At 40.0% G+C, this 17,776-nt stretch overlaps 2 long non-coding RNA genes across 4 annotated transcripts; both read left to right on the top strand.

The window, feature by feature from the left end:
• The first annotated feature begins 329 nt into the window (after positions 1 to 329).
• Positions 330 to 7,095, top strand: LOC148116956 (uncharacterized). Of its 3 annotated transcripts, none has more exons than XR_015731595.1 (5): positions 330 to 402; positions 3,616 to 3,674; positions 6,110 to 6,137; positions 6,540 to 6,593; positions 6,930 to 7,095. It is a non-coding gene; the product is annotated as an uncharacterized LOC148116956 (long non-coding RNA). The 3 variants fall into 3 exon arrangements; XR_015731594.1 differs by having other exon boundaries at positions 336 to 446; XR_015731596.1 differs by lacking the exons at positions 6,540 to 6,593; positions 6,930 to 7,095 and adding an exon at positions 6,430 to 6,512 and having other exon boundaries at positions 336 to 446.
• On the top strand, positions 4,269 to 4,999 carry LOC148116957 (uncharacterized). Its single transcript, XR_015731597.1, has 2 exons — positions 4,269 to 4,329; positions 4,940 to 4,999. It is a non-coding gene; the product is annotated as an uncharacterized LOC148116957 (long non-coding RNA).
• Positions 7,096 to 17,776: the final 10,681 nt, after the last annotated feature.

Below are 17,776 nucleotides of genomic sequence, written 5' to 3'. Positions count from 1 at the left end.
TGCGGAGGTGCATGTCCTGTGTGCTGATAGGTTGATCCAGCTTCCTGTCCTGTACTTTGCTGTTTGAGTGCCCCCTAGCTAGAATGTTAAAATTTGCAAATGTATGGATGCAACACCTATGCAACCATCTATAACAAAGATGCATATATTTCCTCATATGTAATGCCAGAGAAATCTACTCGACCCTTAAGGGCCAGTACTGAAGCCATCCAACATGGATTCCCTTGAAATGGAAGCTACTGTTACAATGCTGTTGTTGCCAGCAGCTGCTTGGCAACGGGGTGGGAGGAGTTATTTGCTCAGAAATCTAATCTTGCTATTGCATCGTTACTTTCAGAGAAGGGCTGGAGATATATAACAGGTCACCATATGTAGAGGTTGGGGAGAACCGACAATTTTCCTGTAAGTTACAGCATTTTCTGGACTGAAAACTGTTGTGGGGAAAGGTAACTATTGACCCAATTGTGTGGGTTCTTTTTTTAAAAAAATTTTAAAAAATGAAGGAAATAACAAAAGCATGCTATCTCTGGAAAAAGAACAGTCAAGCAATATATACATAAACTTCTCACATAGCCCAACTCTTATCTATATACGATCCAGAAATCATCATCTTTTCAAATCAAATTCAAATCCAAGTTCAGCAAAAAGTCCATTAGGAGTTACCAGATACATCAAACAGTTTATCTCTGGTGAAGTAAATTAACTTTATATTCCTTCGCTTTGCCCTGAACAATCTCGACCTTTAAACCCTATGACATTACAAGATTTGATCCTTCATCACTCTTTGGCATTTAAAAAGAGTCTTCAAATCTGCTAAAGAGGCATCATCCAGAATTTCTTGTCACAACTGGTTCAAATCTACACCATTTTCTTGATTTATCTTTTTGGTTTCCATTTCAGTAGTGTCAATTTAATTGTCTTTCATGCCTTCAAACTCAATAATGTCTATGTCAAATGAAAGTTTTTAATTTTTTTCCTCATCATTAAAATGTGCATTTAAATCTATATGTCAAAAAAAACCTCTTTAAGATACAAAAGTTAGCTAACTTAGCCTCTTTAACTCTTTTCTGCCCGATCCTATATTTTCCCCTTTTGTCTATTTGCAACTTGCACATGACATTCATCAAGCCTTATTTCCATTTCAGTCATTTCCCATAGAAATATTTAATTAGATTATAAATATTACATACTTGCTTTTCAAGCCTTACAGCAAAAATAAATATTCTAAACCTCTCTGGTGTCCCAATCTATTTAAAACTTTCTTAAATAAAAATCCTTTTGCCAATTTTACATTATTTTAAATTCTTAAGTCTCAGTTTAAAAATTTTTAAATCCAAAGAAAGTAAAACTTGCCATGTGTCAAATTAAGGTCACCTTAGGTCTTTAATATCCATAAAATTGTTAAATTGAACATTTCCAATTCTGATTAGAAAGTCACTTCAACACGCTTAGTGTCCTTATGAAAGGCTCTACTCAGTGGTAAAATCCTCCGCAGATTGCCACTGGTTCACTGCCCGCGCAGTGCACGCCAAACACACACTGTGCATGTGCAAAGCAGTGCATACCAAAAGCACGCTGCATGTGCATACACGGTACATACCAAATGCGTGCTTCGCGTGGAAAAAGGAGGCTTAACAAGGTAAGTAGAACAGCGAGGGGCAGAACAGCTGTGCCGTGTGAATTAGATTCACTAAAAAGCAGGATTTCCAATATACCAGTTCAGATGAACCAGTAGCTTTTTTTGACTACCGGTTTGCCCGAACTGGCAGCTTTTATCACTTCCGGTTTGCCCGAACCAGTGTGAACTGGTAGCATTTCACCCCTGGCTCTACTGCTGCAGAGGGCAAAGATGATTACTGTGGTTCCTGGCACTAAAATGCATGGGAGACTACAGTTTTACAGTCTCCTTTTGAGGAAGTGTCATTCAGAGTATTTGTGGGTGCAATCTCTCCTGAGCGATTTGAAGGACCATTCAACTCACTGGTCTGTTTTTTTCTCCACAGTGACCATTGTCTTTGCTTGTTTGAGGAGACATCTTTACTTAGCCATGATTCACACCAGAAGCTCAGCTCTCATATATTTTTGACTTCTGATCATTAAAACTCTACAGGCCTTGGTGGAGATCCATTTTGACTGCAAATTGATTTCTGTACATTCTTTCTTAAAAGACATAAACTCGGGTTAATTATGGATTTCAAATAATATAATGGTTAAAATTTGAAACTAAGTCAACTGAAATTATTTTTGTAAACCAACCCAATTTCTAAATTTCTTTGTTGTATCTGAAGGGAGAGAAAACAAACCCACTTCTTTCTTTTTAGTGAATGTTGACCAAACTCTCTGGATTGAGCCCAGTTTACTGTAAAATGTCTTGTTTCTTGTAAATACAGGGGGGAAATGCAAGGTTTTGTTTGTTCAAGAAGGGCAAGGCAAAAGGTTACGTAATGATCCTGTTTGCATGAGTCAAAGCAGCCCCACAGCAACATAATACCCCTATTTAGTAACCTGAATTTCCCTTTTGTGTAATAGCCCTAATCCATCAAACATTGAGTGATTCGGGGTCAACTGCTCTGTTCTCATAGGTGTTGCTTAAGGTTTCACTTTTGGTTTATGGAGCTACTGAAGCTATTCCTAGAATTATACTTCTTTGCACTAGATCAATGGTTTTTAACATGCTGAAGCCATTTTACTAGGCCAAGCTCCTTGTCAGGTTTTCTCCTTCATATGTCAGTTAGGCAAACCATTAACTATCAGGCTCTGCAGGTAATATTTTTTACCACTCTATAATATTTTTGTCACTTCTAACAATTTCTCAAAGATACACTTAAATTAGAATTAATTAAATGGGTCAGCAAGTGTAAGAAGATAATTTGAAAGGGGAATATATTTATGTAGGCAACTATTTTCATCTTAGCTTGGTAGAATAGCAGGATTTCAGTTGCCATGATTATTTAAATTGCTGTTTCAGACATGTCAGACATGCTCTTCTCCCATTAAATCAGTGGCACGGAAGAGACTTGTAGGAGGAATGGCAGAACCTGAAGGCAAAGTCAAAAGTGGAATCAGCCTAGAGTCTCTACATAGCCACAAAGGGTTCAGCTGTTGAATTAATTGACCTTTAACTAATGCCAAGATAGTTCTAACCATTAGTTGAGTAAACTCTTGTGCATAGGCATAATTAATAATAAATCAGTTTAATTGGAACTTCACATATGGTTCTGATCTTTTGCTCCTGACAGGACTTCAGTTAAGACAAGCAGTATGACAGCCCCTATTTTACTATGGAAATGGGTATTATAGAGCATGGGTGTCAAACTTGATCGCGTCATGTGACGTATCGCGACGTATTGTGATGTTTTTTGCCTTTGCAGGAGGCAAAGTTTGAGGGTTGAAAAGGCAGAAAGCCGTACTGCCAATATTCAGGGATTTTGCTACTGGTTTTATTATTTGCTATTATTTAGCAAATAATAAGAGGGAATTCATGAAAAAGAATCTTGAAGGCTGCCTTCTTCCTCATTAGAATTTGTTAATTTAAAACTGGTACTGAAAGAAAGACAAAGACATCACAGAAACTCAGTGACTACCTTTTTAATTTTTATTGTTATTGTTGTTAAGACAATGGAAAACAGCTTTTTATCTGAGACTATTTCCCAGTTGCAGAAGGAATGGGATTGGTAAGTAGTCTTGCTCACTGTTTAGCAATGGCTTCATCTTATTTAGTAGCATAGTATTAGAAGGCTTTAAATCCTCCAGGTACTTTTACTAGTGGAGAGAAGATGGGTCTTAACAAAGAAAATTGAATTTACTGCAGCAGCATCCCATTTATAGAATATCCTCCCTAATGAATGCCCACATTAACATTATTTCAGGGCCAGGAGAAGACTTCTCCTAGGCCTTTCAATCATATTTTAGACATTTTCTAATCATAATTGAATTAATGTTGCTTTAGATGACTGCCTTTTCTTTGCCTGGTATGTAGTGTCATTCCCCCCCTCCCTCCCTCCCGTTTTGTCCCATTCGAGGAGATATCTTCAGTGCACTTTGGATTGTGCTTGTCTGGGGGAGCACTGGCCTTTAAATACCTTTCTGAGTCCTGGTCTGATTTTGGATTGTGTGATTGGCTGGCTGTAGTTGCTAAGTCATAGTCCTTGGTTTTAAAACTACAGCCAGCCAATCACACAACCCGAAATCAGACCAGGACTCAGAAAGTTATTTAAAGGCCAGTGCTCCCCCCAGACAAGCACAATCTCAAGAGCACTGAAGATGTCTCCTCAAATGGGGACAAAACGTTTGCAAACAAATTTCAAGCTCAGAGCTCAAACCAACAATGTAACTACCAATCCAAGCTACTAATATTCAAAGACATTTCTATCTATCTATCTATCTATCTATCTATCTATCTATCTATCTATCTATCTATCTATCTATCTATCTATCTATCTATCTATCTATCTATGGATGCGGTGGCTCAGTGGCTAAGGTGCTGAACTTGTTGATCAAAAATTCGGCAGTTCAGCAGTTCGAATCCCTAGTGCTGCGTAACGGGGTGAGCTCCCATTACTTGTCCCAGCTTCTGCCAACCTAGCAGTTCGAAAGCACGTAAAAAAATGCAAGTAGAGAAATAGGGACCACCTTTGGTAGGAAGGTAACAGCGTTCTGTGCGCCTTTGGCATTTAGTCATGCTGGCCACATGACCACGGAGACGTCTTCTGATAGCGCTGGCTCTTTGGCTTTGAAACGGAAATGAGCACCGCCCCCTAGAGTTGGGAATGACTAGCACATATGTGCGAAGCGAACCTTTTATCTATCTATTATCTGTCTGTCTGTGTGTCTGTGTGTCTGTCTGTCTGTCTGTCTATCTATCTATCTATCTATCTATCTATCTATCTATCTATCTATCTATCTATCTATCTATCTATCTATCTATCATCTACATTAGATTACAACCCATCTGACAACAATGATTCAGGGCAACATGCAAACATTAAAACCCAAACCATTAAAAGAATAATCCCAGGTAAGTGACATTTTCCAGTCATAAAAAACCCACATCAACTACAGGGTTAGCCTTACTCCCAGGCTGGGAAAACAACAGGTCTTCACATCCTTATGAAAAGCAGTAGCACCAGGGCCACCTGTATCTGTAGAGGCATGCTATTGGATACAATTGATGCTCCCACAGAAAAGGTAGGCTGCCAGCAATATTAAACAATGTCATTGTTTAATAGATGGGAGCCAGAACATGCATATGATCTGATGGGTTGAGCAAAAATAATGGGATAAAGTATTTTATTTTTATTGGATGTGTTAACTCATTTTTTAAAAAAAACATTTTTCCTTGCCCCTTTCCCCGTTTGTATATATTTTGTATATGTATATGTACATTTATTGTAAACTGAAGGCTTCAGCTATTTGGCAGTTATGAATAACTAACTAAATAGCACTTACTGTAAGCAAATGAGAATGTTGCACTCTTAAGAGTTGGCTTAACATTTTTTAATTGGTTAATTTTATGGGTAAGGGGTTTTAAATTGGGGGAAGCCAGTATAGATTTAATTATGTTTTAAAGTATTTTAATGTTTATATTGTATGTTTTTTAATCCTGGCTGTTCACTGGCCCAAGTCCTTCGGGAGAGGGGCGGTATAAAAATTTAATAAATGAATGAATGAATGAATGAATGAAGAGTTAAACAAGTCAGACTTAATTAGTACTTGGGTGGTAAGCCACAAAGAAATTCCACAACTATGTCCAGGACTGGGAAATTAAACTAAATCCTAGAAAATGATAGTGAAACTACTTTCATATTGTTGCTAAGAAAACTATATAAATGTTTCCAGGAAATCACCAGCTTTACTTGAAGGAGAGTTTATTTCAGTCAGTTATTTGCATTCATTTGAGAAAACCTGGAGTTATTTATTCATAGCCATTTCTATTGGATATTTAGCTACATCCCACTTCCCAGAAATATCAATGTTTGTCTTAGGTTGATATTGCTAGGAGAACATAAGAGAAAGTTTAGATATTGTTCTTTTATGAAATAAATGCTTTTGTTGGAAAATGATTCCTTTACTCTTGTTCTCTAACCAATTGCTGTTCTTTCTTGATTAGTTTGCTGTTTGAGAAGATAGAACATGTGGTGAGTGGTACAAAATTCTCTTAGGGTATAGTTTCAGGAGTGCCTAATACATTGTGCATTGTTTATTATCAAACATTGGAAGGGGAAAGGGAGAAAACAGAGAGACAACTTTATTAAAAACTAAGTAATGATCCAAAATAAATAGCCAGGATTTAAAATGTGTGAGCTGTGCAAGTCAAGTGGAAAACCAACCCAAATGAACCTTCTTATTTTTAGGTTTCTCCTATATGTTGGTTAGTTTGTCTCTATTGATCTTAAAGTAATGGTCATTATATTGTATTTCTCCCCAAAGCTTTCAAATTTTACCTTCAGCTTTTCACCTATTGACAAAGTTTGTTCAAAAATTGGAGATGCAAAACTATTGTTGACCCTAAAATGTTGTTCTCCCTCTACAAAATCCAGTTGTTGGATGCATGCAACCATGCAACAATGGAAAAAACCGGACTACCTTGTCAGGTGAGTGTGTGTGTCTCACTTTGTAAGAGTTTCTTCATCAGAAGCAAAAGTCAGACTTTTTCTACATAGAATGGGAACAGGAAAAATCTTACCCTCCACCAATCAGTGAAAAGGTGGTGGGTTCAGTACTCCCTTTGACCAATGCATTGAAACTCTGGTTTAGATCAGCCATTAACTACTTCACATAGTCCCTGAAAGTACAACTAACAAGGAATTATTAAAAAAATGAGGCATTGAGTGAAGGGTGAGAGAACAAGAATGGTCAGTTAAGATGAAGAAAGACTTAAAATTCAATATTTTCTTTGGTATAAAGAAGCCTTGTGATGAATTTTTCAGAGCATACAAGATCCTGGGTGTAAAGGAGAAGCTACTGAACACACCAAGAATAAAGAAAGTCAACTGCTAAGTGGACATGCAAAAGATTGAAAAAAAATGTAATTATGATGAATCTGTATTCAACTATACTGCAGATTGTAACTGAAAATAAGTTGCTGTCCTCTAAGTTCAACTATGAAGCCTTTTCCTTAGGAATCTTCTGTTACTCAGAAAACCAAAGAGTCATAATCATGGGACATGTTGACCTCTTAAAACAGAGGTCTTCAAACTTGGTAGCTTTAAGACATGTGGACTTCAACTTCCAGAATTCTGGGAGTTGAAGTCCACAAGTCTTAAAGTGGCCAAGTTTGAAGACCTCTGTCTTAAAATGTAAGAAGCAGGAACTGAAGCTCTCCTTAAACTGACCCATAACTTTTACTGGTTTCCCTGCTGAAAAAAAGAGACAGAAGTGTTTACATAGGAAATAAATAAAAGCCAAGATGGCACCTGCACTCACACAATCAAATCTCTGCACCCCTCCCCCCTTAATACTTACTGTATCACACATGCAATTCATATTTAAAAAGGGATGAAGCTTCAGTTGTGCAAATGCAGCTAACATCATGACTTTTAAGAAACCTTTTTAAATGAACAAATTAGAAAAAAAAACCCATAGGCCAAATCCAAGGGTTTAGGAAGATTGTTGTGTCCTGTCACATTATGCCAACACATTCCCCACTTCTTTAATTCCCTAATTTTGTTATATACTTCCCTTTCTAGTGGACTTTTGAAGCAGATGCCGTTCAAGTGCCAAGCCCTCTTGTGTTGTCCACCCATTTGCTCCCTTTGACCATGTTCTTGACTATGACAGATGCAATTTCCACATCTCTGGGGCAGGAGGCAGTCCTGAAATAGTTGGTAAACCCTAAAGTGTTTTCTTTTTTTCTTAAAAAACAAAACAATATTTCACCCTTTTTCGTTCCGTTAGAGAGAAGTTCCCTGAGAATGGGCTCCAGCACAAGTCCAAAAGCTCAGAAAACTCTTGTCCCAGTGACTGACCCAGATTGGATCCTAAAACATATCACCCTTCCCTGATAATATTCTGGATTGATATACATGTGATACAGCCAGTACCAATCAGAATAGAGCTAGAAGGGACATTGGAAGTCTTCTAGTCGAACCCCCTGCTCAAGCAGGAGACCCTATACCAGAGCTGCATTTCAGCAGGTTCTGACCAGTTCTGGAGAACCGGTAGCAGAAATTTTTGAATAGTTCAGAGAACCGGTAGTAAAAATTCTGACTGGCCCTGCCTCCCAAGTCCCAGCTGATCGGGAGGAAATGGGGATTTTGCAGTAACCTTCCCCTGGAGTGGGGTGGAAATGGAGATTTTACAGTATCCTTCCCCTGCCATGCCCACCAAGCCACGCCCACTAAGCCATGCCACTCCCACTAAGACACACCACAGAACCAGTAGTAAAAAATTTTGAAACCCACCACTGCCCTACACCATTTCAGACAAGTGGCTGTCCAGTCTTGTCTTGAAAATTTCCAGTGATGAAGCACCTACAACTTCAGAAAAAACAAACTACCTCTTGCTTTACAGAGGTTATATTTCACTACAGAAATGATGGAGATATTTTTTTTTTCATTCTTTTTTTCCCTTTTTACCCTTTATATCCTTGCAGCCATTCCTTTTGCCTGTGAATATGGCCTTGTCCGGCCTTCTAAGTCTCTGTTTTAACGTGTGTGTCCTCTCCCTTTTGATTTAGAGGCACAAGAGAGGAGTCCTCTCTTTCAGCTGATCTTGTGGTAATTCTGTTCGTACACAACTGGTTTCGGCTTCAGTTTTTTTTGCCCGGCTGCGGGGAAGGAGTGTTACTTTCCACCAATGATTATGCAGAAATGCCTCACACCCCCAGACAGCTGGATTTACTGGCAGGACTGACTGACTCTCAGATTACATCATTCCTGGCAGAACAGGGATGTGATAACTGTCAGCCAGATGGAAACCAGGGGAACAGCTGCAAGTTCAGTATAGAACATTAGCTTCCTCTTTGTAAGAAGGACTTTCACTTTTAGCTGATCTTAATCAATGTCCTTTCATAAGAAAGATAAGTCATTGGAAAATCCTTCTCTCAGCAATGTCTGGCCCTTCCCTCTGCTCTGGATACACATTATTCAGCAATTATTGTTTTTTGCCTGCCTAGAGAAGAAATGGAATACAGTGTCCCTGTGTGAAAAGTCCAGTGCATCATCATAATGCTCCAAATCACTCTTTTATAAACACACTAACCTGTATATACCAGAAAAAACCTGGCACTTGCATTGGTTAAGAGGTCTTTAATGCATCGCAGAATATTATGGTGATTGTGCCATGAAGATAATGTTGTAAATGTGATTTCAGGCGCATACCATTGCTGAAGATCCATTGTTTTGATATGCAACGAATCTTGGGAGTTGGAGGAAGACTTGCAGAGCGTTTTGTTCAATTCATTTTGTTCAAGTTTGTTCAATTTCAAATAAAAATTAAAATAAATAAATAAATAAAATAAATAAATAAATTCCCTGCCCAGTGCATTAATGAAACTTTTTGGAATTGATATCGGGGCCACTTTTGAACTTCACCTTCAAATGTGAATGTTTCTCCTATAAAATATGGCATACATTGGTAGGAAGGAAGGAATCTTTTAACTACGGTTTCTGACTAATGCTTTCCTGGGGTATTCCCAACATGAGATGAGTGGCAACAGACTATATTTTGGGACATGGTGTTCTGTCAATGTACTGTATTTTTCGGAGTATAAGATGCACTGGAGTATAAGACGCAGCTTAGTTTTTGGGGAGGAAAATAGGAAAAAGAAAATCTGACTACCAGGCTAGCGTCCTTAGTCTGGTCAGCTTCAGCACATTAGTTTGCTGGTTTTTATCCCCTGCTTGGGGATAAAAAACAGCTTTTAAAGCACAACTAATCTTTGGAGAGAGAAGCAATGAGAAAAGCAGGCAAACCACGGAGATCGCTTCACTCGCTAGCACCTTGTTAGGGCTGAAAAAAAGCTTCACAGCTGAGAGTCGGAGGGAGCAGGCAAAGCACGGAAGATGCTTCACTGAAAAAAAGCTTCTAAAGCACATCTGAGAGTCGAAGGGAGCAGATACTTCACTCGCTAGAGCCTCAAGCTACATTCGGAGTATAAGACGCACCCAAATTTTCAGCCTCTTTTAGGAGGGAAAAAAGTGTATCTTTTTCTCTGAAAAATACAGTAACTCCGTCATAGGGAGCATTACCTACGTGTTGAGAGATAGGCAAAAACCTATCTATAACAATTTTGGAAATTTACTCTGTGACCTTTTCAATTAGTTAGTTTTAATTCATCTCTTTTAATTTGCCTCTAAAAGTTAAAAGTAGTATGAATAACACTCTCATCTTCATTTTTTTTTTATTCCCAATAACCTTATGAGTAGATTAGACTGAAAAACAGTGATAGGCTCAAAGTTGTCCAATAGGTTTCCATATCTGAAAACAGATATAAACATGCTGGCTGGCTAGGGAATTCTGGGAGTTGAAATCCACACAGCCTCAAACTGCCAAGGTTGAGAAACATCTCTCCCTCTGAACTTGAACTACTTCAGAGTTTCCTCCTTGGGAAACAACACTGGTCTGGGATTTCTAGTGCCAATCCCTCCCTAGATGACTAGAATGATTCTGTTGTGCTAGATGAACTCTGGAGTCTTTGAAAGGGAAAGTATAAAAATCTACTTGTAGGATGATTTGAAAATCCATTTCTCGTCCATTATTTCAGCGCTTCGTTTTTTTTGTTCATTACCCATATTGCATAATAATACATAACAAGTTTCCAGGCTCCATTGAATTTCACCACTTTAGTTACTTTTTGACCAGTGATTGAGAAATGACCTTGATTTGCTGTTTAGCAATATTGTCTTTTGGAAGGCATTGCAACTCCTCTCATCAAGACCAGAATGAACTTGTAGTGGGTACAAAGATGAGAAGTTGGGTGCCAAATATTTCAGATATGGTGGCCAGAATCTGGGTGCATTGGGGGGTGAGAAGAACGTACATGATACTGCTTCCTCTCTAACACTATTGATATCTTTAACTGGACAGGGTAGGAGACTCTTCCTGTTTTTGTTATTGCTCCATCAGAAAAAGAAGGGAGGGGGAAAGTAAGAGAAAAAATAACCCTAAGGAATACAGATACAAGATACTAACCAACAGAAAGTTGATTGCTCCAGAGAGATATTTTATAAACGTTCTGGGTAGGTGTTCAGCTAAAAAAACAGGGATGGATGGTGCTGGGAAAAGTCCAGAAAGTAGGTGGCATTCAAGCCAGAATAAACAGGTTCACCCACACACCATCATTATACAATACCCATCATTGACTTTAGCTGCGATAGATAAAAAGAAGCAATGTCTTCATAATCACTATAATTCCTCAAATTCTCTGACACACAAATACTAGGTGAATGGGGATACATATGTAGGAGTGCAGAAAAGCAGGGACACATGCCTACTTAAGAATAATGTGTCCAACTTGCATTAAGTTTCTGCATTAAGCAGAGATTGTTGTGGTGCGCCGGCAGCCTGCAGAGTTGGCAGCAGAGTCGGACAATGAGGAGGCTGGGAAGAAACATGGGCCAGTCCTGGAGTCTGGGGAAGGCTCGGACAAGGGCTCTGCATCAGAGGCAGAGATGAGGCCAGGGCCATCTGGGAGTTATGTGCTGACTCCAGAGCCTCCAGAGTATGACGTCAGCGAGGCAGAGGAACAGGGGGAGCCTGTTTCCAGTGTGCGCATGCACAAAGCTGCCAGAAGGCAAGAACAGTTAAGATAAAAGGAGCGACTCAGGAGTAAGGCTTGGAGATGATTGGCTCTTCCCATAAGACATAAAGGAGGAGCAAAGGAACATGAGCTTTTGCAGGAAGCAACTTTGTTCATGCTAGTCGGTTTAAATTCTGAAGCTCTGTTTTGACTCTGTGCTCTGTGTGGCCTTGCAAAGCTAATTACCAATTAAGTCTTTGGCAGCGTGTCAAGGGAGATAAAGGTGGGTGCTTATCAGCCTTATCCCGAAGGACTGTGGCAGACTTCTGTTGGACTCTTTACAAACTATTTGTTACTCATCACAAGCTGTGAATGAACAAAATTCACAGCTGTTGAAATAAAGAGGGTTTTTGGGACTAACTGTGTGCTTTTTACTGTCTCAGGAAGCCTAGGTCAGAACAGAGATTTGGATTTGACAGCCTTCCATATCTAAAATTATAAATTGTTTTATAATTTATAATTTTATAAATTATAAGATATAAATAATCTGTCTCCCTTTCATAGCCTCACCTCTCAAGTTATGATGTTAAAATATATTTTCAATGGCAAATTGCCATTGGCTTTTTTGAAAGCAGAGCCTCCATGGCCAATAACAATATACTCTTGCATGCATTCTCAATTCTTTTTCTTATCCATCTTAATCACTCAGCAACTGTATCCTTGAAAAATGATCCTGTAGACCAGCATTCCCCAACCTTTGTGGGTTGGCAGCCCAGTGCAAGTGGGGGTTAGGGAGAGAAAGAGGGGATGGTTTTCTGTGAGAGGCAGGCATGTACACACGAACATCTTAATTGGCATGAGTGGAGGACACACATGCCCACCATTCATGCAAGTGGGGCTGCATGTGCTAGCGCCCCCCAATCACGTGAGCAGGTCTGCAAGCCTCAGTGCTTGCCACTTGTGTAAGTAAGGCTGCACCTGCATGCCCACTCACCCTCTGCTTACGCCTAGTTCTTAAAGGGCCACGGCCAGGTAGTGGGCTGCGGCCAGGGGTTGGGGACCCCTGATATAGACAATATTGCACAAGAAGAAGTAAGCAAAATAACAGGTATTCCTCCTTGCTCGTACTGGAGAAATAGGGATAACCAGAATATATGTAAATAAATAGGAAAATGCTGTCAGATAAAGTTAGAAGACAGTATTTAGCTCTACATCATTGTGGAAAGAAAGGCCTGCAGTAGTCAGCATAAGTTCTTCAGTTCCTTTGTTTTTTCCCCTTAGGACTTTAATGCAGTCTGAAAAGCATGAGACCACACCTTATAAAAGGAAAACACTGATGACACCTAAGTGTGGGTTGTAGGAGGAAGATTTGGGTTGTGTGGGTGAGCAGAGAGGAGGACTTTGCAGCAAAGGGAATGGAGCAACTGTTATCTTAATGGGACTGATGAAGAAGGAGGCGCAGGCTTGGACTTCAATAAAGCAACAGGAGACAAACTGAAAGGGGAAGCAGAGTTCATCAGCCTCACCACCCCAGCATTGATGCTAAGAGTGTCTAGCCAGCCAGCAGCTGATAAAGCAGCTTCCTTCCCATTCCCATTTCCAAACCAGCACAGGCTGAAAAGCTACAAAGCCAAAGCTGGGGCAGCAGTTCAGAACAGTAGCTGACAGCGACAGAGGTTAACTTGAAAATGGCTAAAGAGTGGCTAAAGATTTTGATATAAGATCTATTAATAAAGGCAACACTAAGTCTTGGTTGGACTGAGCTGGGGACAGGTCCTTCCCATCCGAACCACACGGCATGTAGGCACTGGGACAGAATGTCAACAGCCCTGCTTGGCTAGTCTGGGGTTGAAGGATATAACTGGATATCAGCAGGGGTGGGCTTCACAAATTTTAACAAGGAGTTCTCTGCCCGGTTGCTGGGTGGGCGTGGCCATTGTGGGCATGGCCTAGTCAGCCTCCTGCACCATGGCGGGGGGGGGGTGTTTTTGCCCTCCCCAGGCTCCGGAGGCTTTTCTCGAGCCTCTGGGAGGGCAAATATGGCCTCCCCAGGCTTCGGAGGCCCTCTGGAGGCCAGAAACAGGCCCGTTTCTGGCCTTCCCAAACTTCCAGTAGACTCATTTTTCACCCTCTCCAAGCCTCCATGTGTGCCTTGCACTTACCTGCATCCAAAATGGGCCGTGTGGGGACTCCTGGAAGGGGTGGGCCACAGTGGGTGGGGCTAGCCAGCAGTGGGATTTGGGGGTTCTCCAAACTGCACAGAATCTTAGCTAGAGGTTCTCCCGAATCCCTCCGGACCCCCAGCAGCCCACCCCTGGATATCAGGTTTCTGATGATACCAAACCTCAAATAAGTGATTAACTCCACCCAGTGGATTCATATAGATTATGAAAAGGAGGCAAGAAGGGGCACAAATTTGTGGCACCCCAAAGAGCAAAGAGCCTGGGGAGCAGTGATCTTTTCTCCCCAACCAACACTGACTGGAACTGGCCCCAAATAAAGGAAGAGAACCAGTATAAAATAGTGCTCCCACTGTTCAAAAAGATACCATGGTTGATAGGTTTAAAACTTAAAGAGAATGCTTTGAGTAATAGTCACAATACTTGGTTGATTAAATGGTACAATAATGTCATTCAAATTGCCACTGTAGCCCTCCAGATAATTTCAGGATGTTAACCTACAAATGTAGTCCTCACAGTGCCAGGGAAAAATAATGTTTATGCATCTTCTGAAGAAAATGGACAACTAGTAGGTCTCATGTAAAGAGAGCATTGTTCTTTCTATTCCCAGTTTTATTTCAGAAAAGAAAGTCAAACAGCTTTGGTTGATACTTTCATTTTTGTTTGATTCTTTAAAGAATCTCTTGGTTACGAAATTCTTTCCATATTGCCCTTTGTTTAAACTGCTCTTTTTGTCGGGAACTATTTCCTAATATACAACTATGTTTTGTTTTCCTGTAACTGAAATACATTGCTTTGAAATAAGAAAAAACAAGGCTTGATTTTATGTGTGTGTGTGTGTGTGTATCACTTGGTCAGTTTCCTGAAAAGACATCACCCTTCTCTCTCCCTCCCTCTCTCTCTCTTTCTCTTCCACCCCCTCTCCTTCTCCCTCCCTCCCTCCCTCCCCTTCTAAAAGCTAAACCTGCCCAGGTCCTTCAATAACTCTTCATGCAACTTAGTTGATCATCCTAATGGCCCTTCCAAGAACCGGTTCTACTCTGTTGCCGCCAGGGCTGGGCTTATAAATACATAAAACCAACAACCTTTACTTTTGAATGCAAGAAGTAGCAAGAATGGTTTATTTATTTTGGTTTCAAATGCAAGAACTCATACCATTGCAAAGAAGGCAACGTTTAACTTCAGGCCAAGACACTTTGGAGACAGGGCAGTATTCTCTGGTGGCAGGGAAAAAGGCAGGATGAAGTGTTTCTCAAACAAAAAGACATCTTCCATTTTTCAAACGAGAGATGGTGAGCTGGCTACAGTATGGTTTCCTTTCTGAAATTGTTACCTAAGGGATGCAAACAAATTAAAACAATAAACAGAAAGTCAAACAAGAGACACTTTATGTTCTCAGCATGACTTAACTTTAAAGAGTTGCTTCATATCCTTTAATGTAAAGGTCCAAGCATTCTTTTCTATTTTGATGAGGGTGGCACTTTGAAAATGAGTTGAGCAGAAAAACTACACCAAGTGAAAATACTTTATTCCTTTTATCCTCAATTACACACCCACTGTCCTTGGTCAATTTATCCTGGAGTCCAATTCCCAGAAGCATAACCATTGTCCACCCAGGCTGGGAATGTGGGGAATGCTTAGAAATGCCTATCTCGGGAAGGCTAGGCTAGAGATTGAGACTGAACTAGGAGCAGAAAGTCTGGATTGATTCCTCCTCCACACAGCCTGTCAAATATGAGAATAAACCAGCTTTTCTCTTTCCAAAGCAGCTATTCTGGTTTACCTTAGAACAGGGGTGTCAAACTCAAGGCCCGTGGGCTGGGTCCGGCCAGTGGGGTGCTTAGATCTGGCCCAGGGGTCCGCCCCGGAAACAGCGAAGGACTGGCCCATAGTGTCTCTGCCAGCAAAAGTGGAGCCGTTTTCTCTGGCAGAGCGTTGCAGGAGGCCATCGCAGCTGAAAATGGAACTCATGAGGGCCACACACAGCCCTCCTGAGCTCCATTTTCACTGGCAGAGGGTTGCAGGAGGCTGTTGAACATGGAGCTTGGGAGCCCATTTTTGCTGGCAAAGCACTTGGGCCACCACAGGCGCCCCCGACACGAATGATGTCAAGCTGGTTACGCTACCCTGGCCACACCCACCCCAGACCCCAAGGTCAAACACAAACTTGATGTGGCCCTCAATGAAATTGAGTTTGACACCCCTGCCTTAGAAGAATCCCATATGAATTCCAAAACTCCTGAAAATTTGGAAAACTATGCCTTGCCTGAGAATCAGGAGCCAAAGAAGGCAAGTTGGGTTCTATGGTAGACCTTTTTCTATTACAGATAGTCCTCGACTTACAACAGTTCATTAGTGACCGTTCAAAGTTACAAAGCCAGTGAAAAAGATGACTTATGACTGTTTTTCATACCTGCAACCGTTGAAACATCTCCATGGTCACGTGATCAGATTTCGGCCACTTGGCAACTGACTCATATTTACGTGATCCCCTCTGGCAAACCAATGGGGAAGTTCAAATTAATTAACAACCCTGTTACTGATTTAACAACTGCAGTGATTCATTTAACAGCTGTGGCAAGAAAGGTCGTAAAATGGGGCAAAATTCACTTCACAAATGTTTCGCTTAACAGAAATTTTGGGCTCCATTATGGTTGCAAGTCAAGGACTACCTGTACTTCCAATGATGTCCTGCACAGATGTTTTGTATTTCTTTATTCTATGGACATTTGTACATACCATGCATTTTTTGTGAGATCGTTCCTAAAACATCGAATGGATGCAAACTCTTTTCTCTAACAATAATATATATTTGAATGTTGGCTTCCCTGACAGATGCATATTTTGTATATTTCCCCAGTGTATCATGCATATATCTGCATGAAAGCCTCATAAAATCTGACAAAGAGAAAATTTCATACAATGTACCTTCACTTTGGGTAAAAAAAGCATATAACTGATAAATATTTTTAAATATTTAAATTTTGTTTTAAATTTTGGGCCAAAGTCATGAAATTCTTTTAAAAATTTTAAATTTTGTATTGGTATGTGTTTTAGTTCTGGCTGTGCACCGCCCTGAGTCCACTAGGAGAAGGGCGGTATACAAATTGAATAAAATAATAAATAAATAAATAAATAAATAAATAAATAAATAAATAAATAAATAAATAAATAAATAAATAAATATAGATTAACATTAAGAGATTATTAAATCCTCCTGTAATGGATGTTTGGATGGCGACCATATACAGTACATGCCTACTTGAAGGACATGAAGATACATTGGTGACAAGGATATTAGGAAGAAACATTCATTCCCCAGCAACTGATAGGATCTGGCAATTGATTTGACAAAATTACCTGATGCAACAAGCTTGCAGAAAATGACATTTTCCATACTGTCTGAAGGGTGACATACATCTGAGCCTGCAAATACCATTAAGAAAATGCCATTGCTTCTTAGTTCCTGGTTTCTTGGGGGCAAATCCTTCACAGAAATGGTGAGATGTATTTAAAAAGATGACTTTGTTGCTTAATTGATGGAAGGTCAGGGAAAAGTAAGAAGCAAGGAGGATATTTATTATCATACTTAAGGATGAGATGAATCATTAATAAGACTTGCACTACTTAGACTCAATGAACCCTGCCCTCCACCAAAATGATTCATGTTATTCCTTTTTCTCCATTATTTTCTCCTCCCACCAAAACGACATAATGTTTTTCGTATATTTTGCCTTGATACTCTTCTTGAGATGAATTGGGGCTAGGGGTTCACCTTGGAATCTTGTTCCTAAATGGGTTGGTTTTGTTTTTTTAATCATCTGCAAATGTTAATATTGCCAAAGTCCATTGGCAATCTCCCTTTCCTGTAAAGATGGCATTGTTTCTGCTACATTAAAAAAAAAAAAACTCTTCT

This window comes from Pantherophis guttatus, chromosome 1, assembly GCF_059756535.1.
Source record: "Pantherophis guttatus breed Tessera chromosome 1, ASM5975653v1, whole genome shotgun sequence".
NCBI lineage: Eukaryota > Metazoa > Chordata > Lepidosauria > Squamata > Colubridae > Pantherophis > Pantherophis guttatus.
This window is presented reverse-complemented; position numbering and strand designations above follow the sequence as displayed.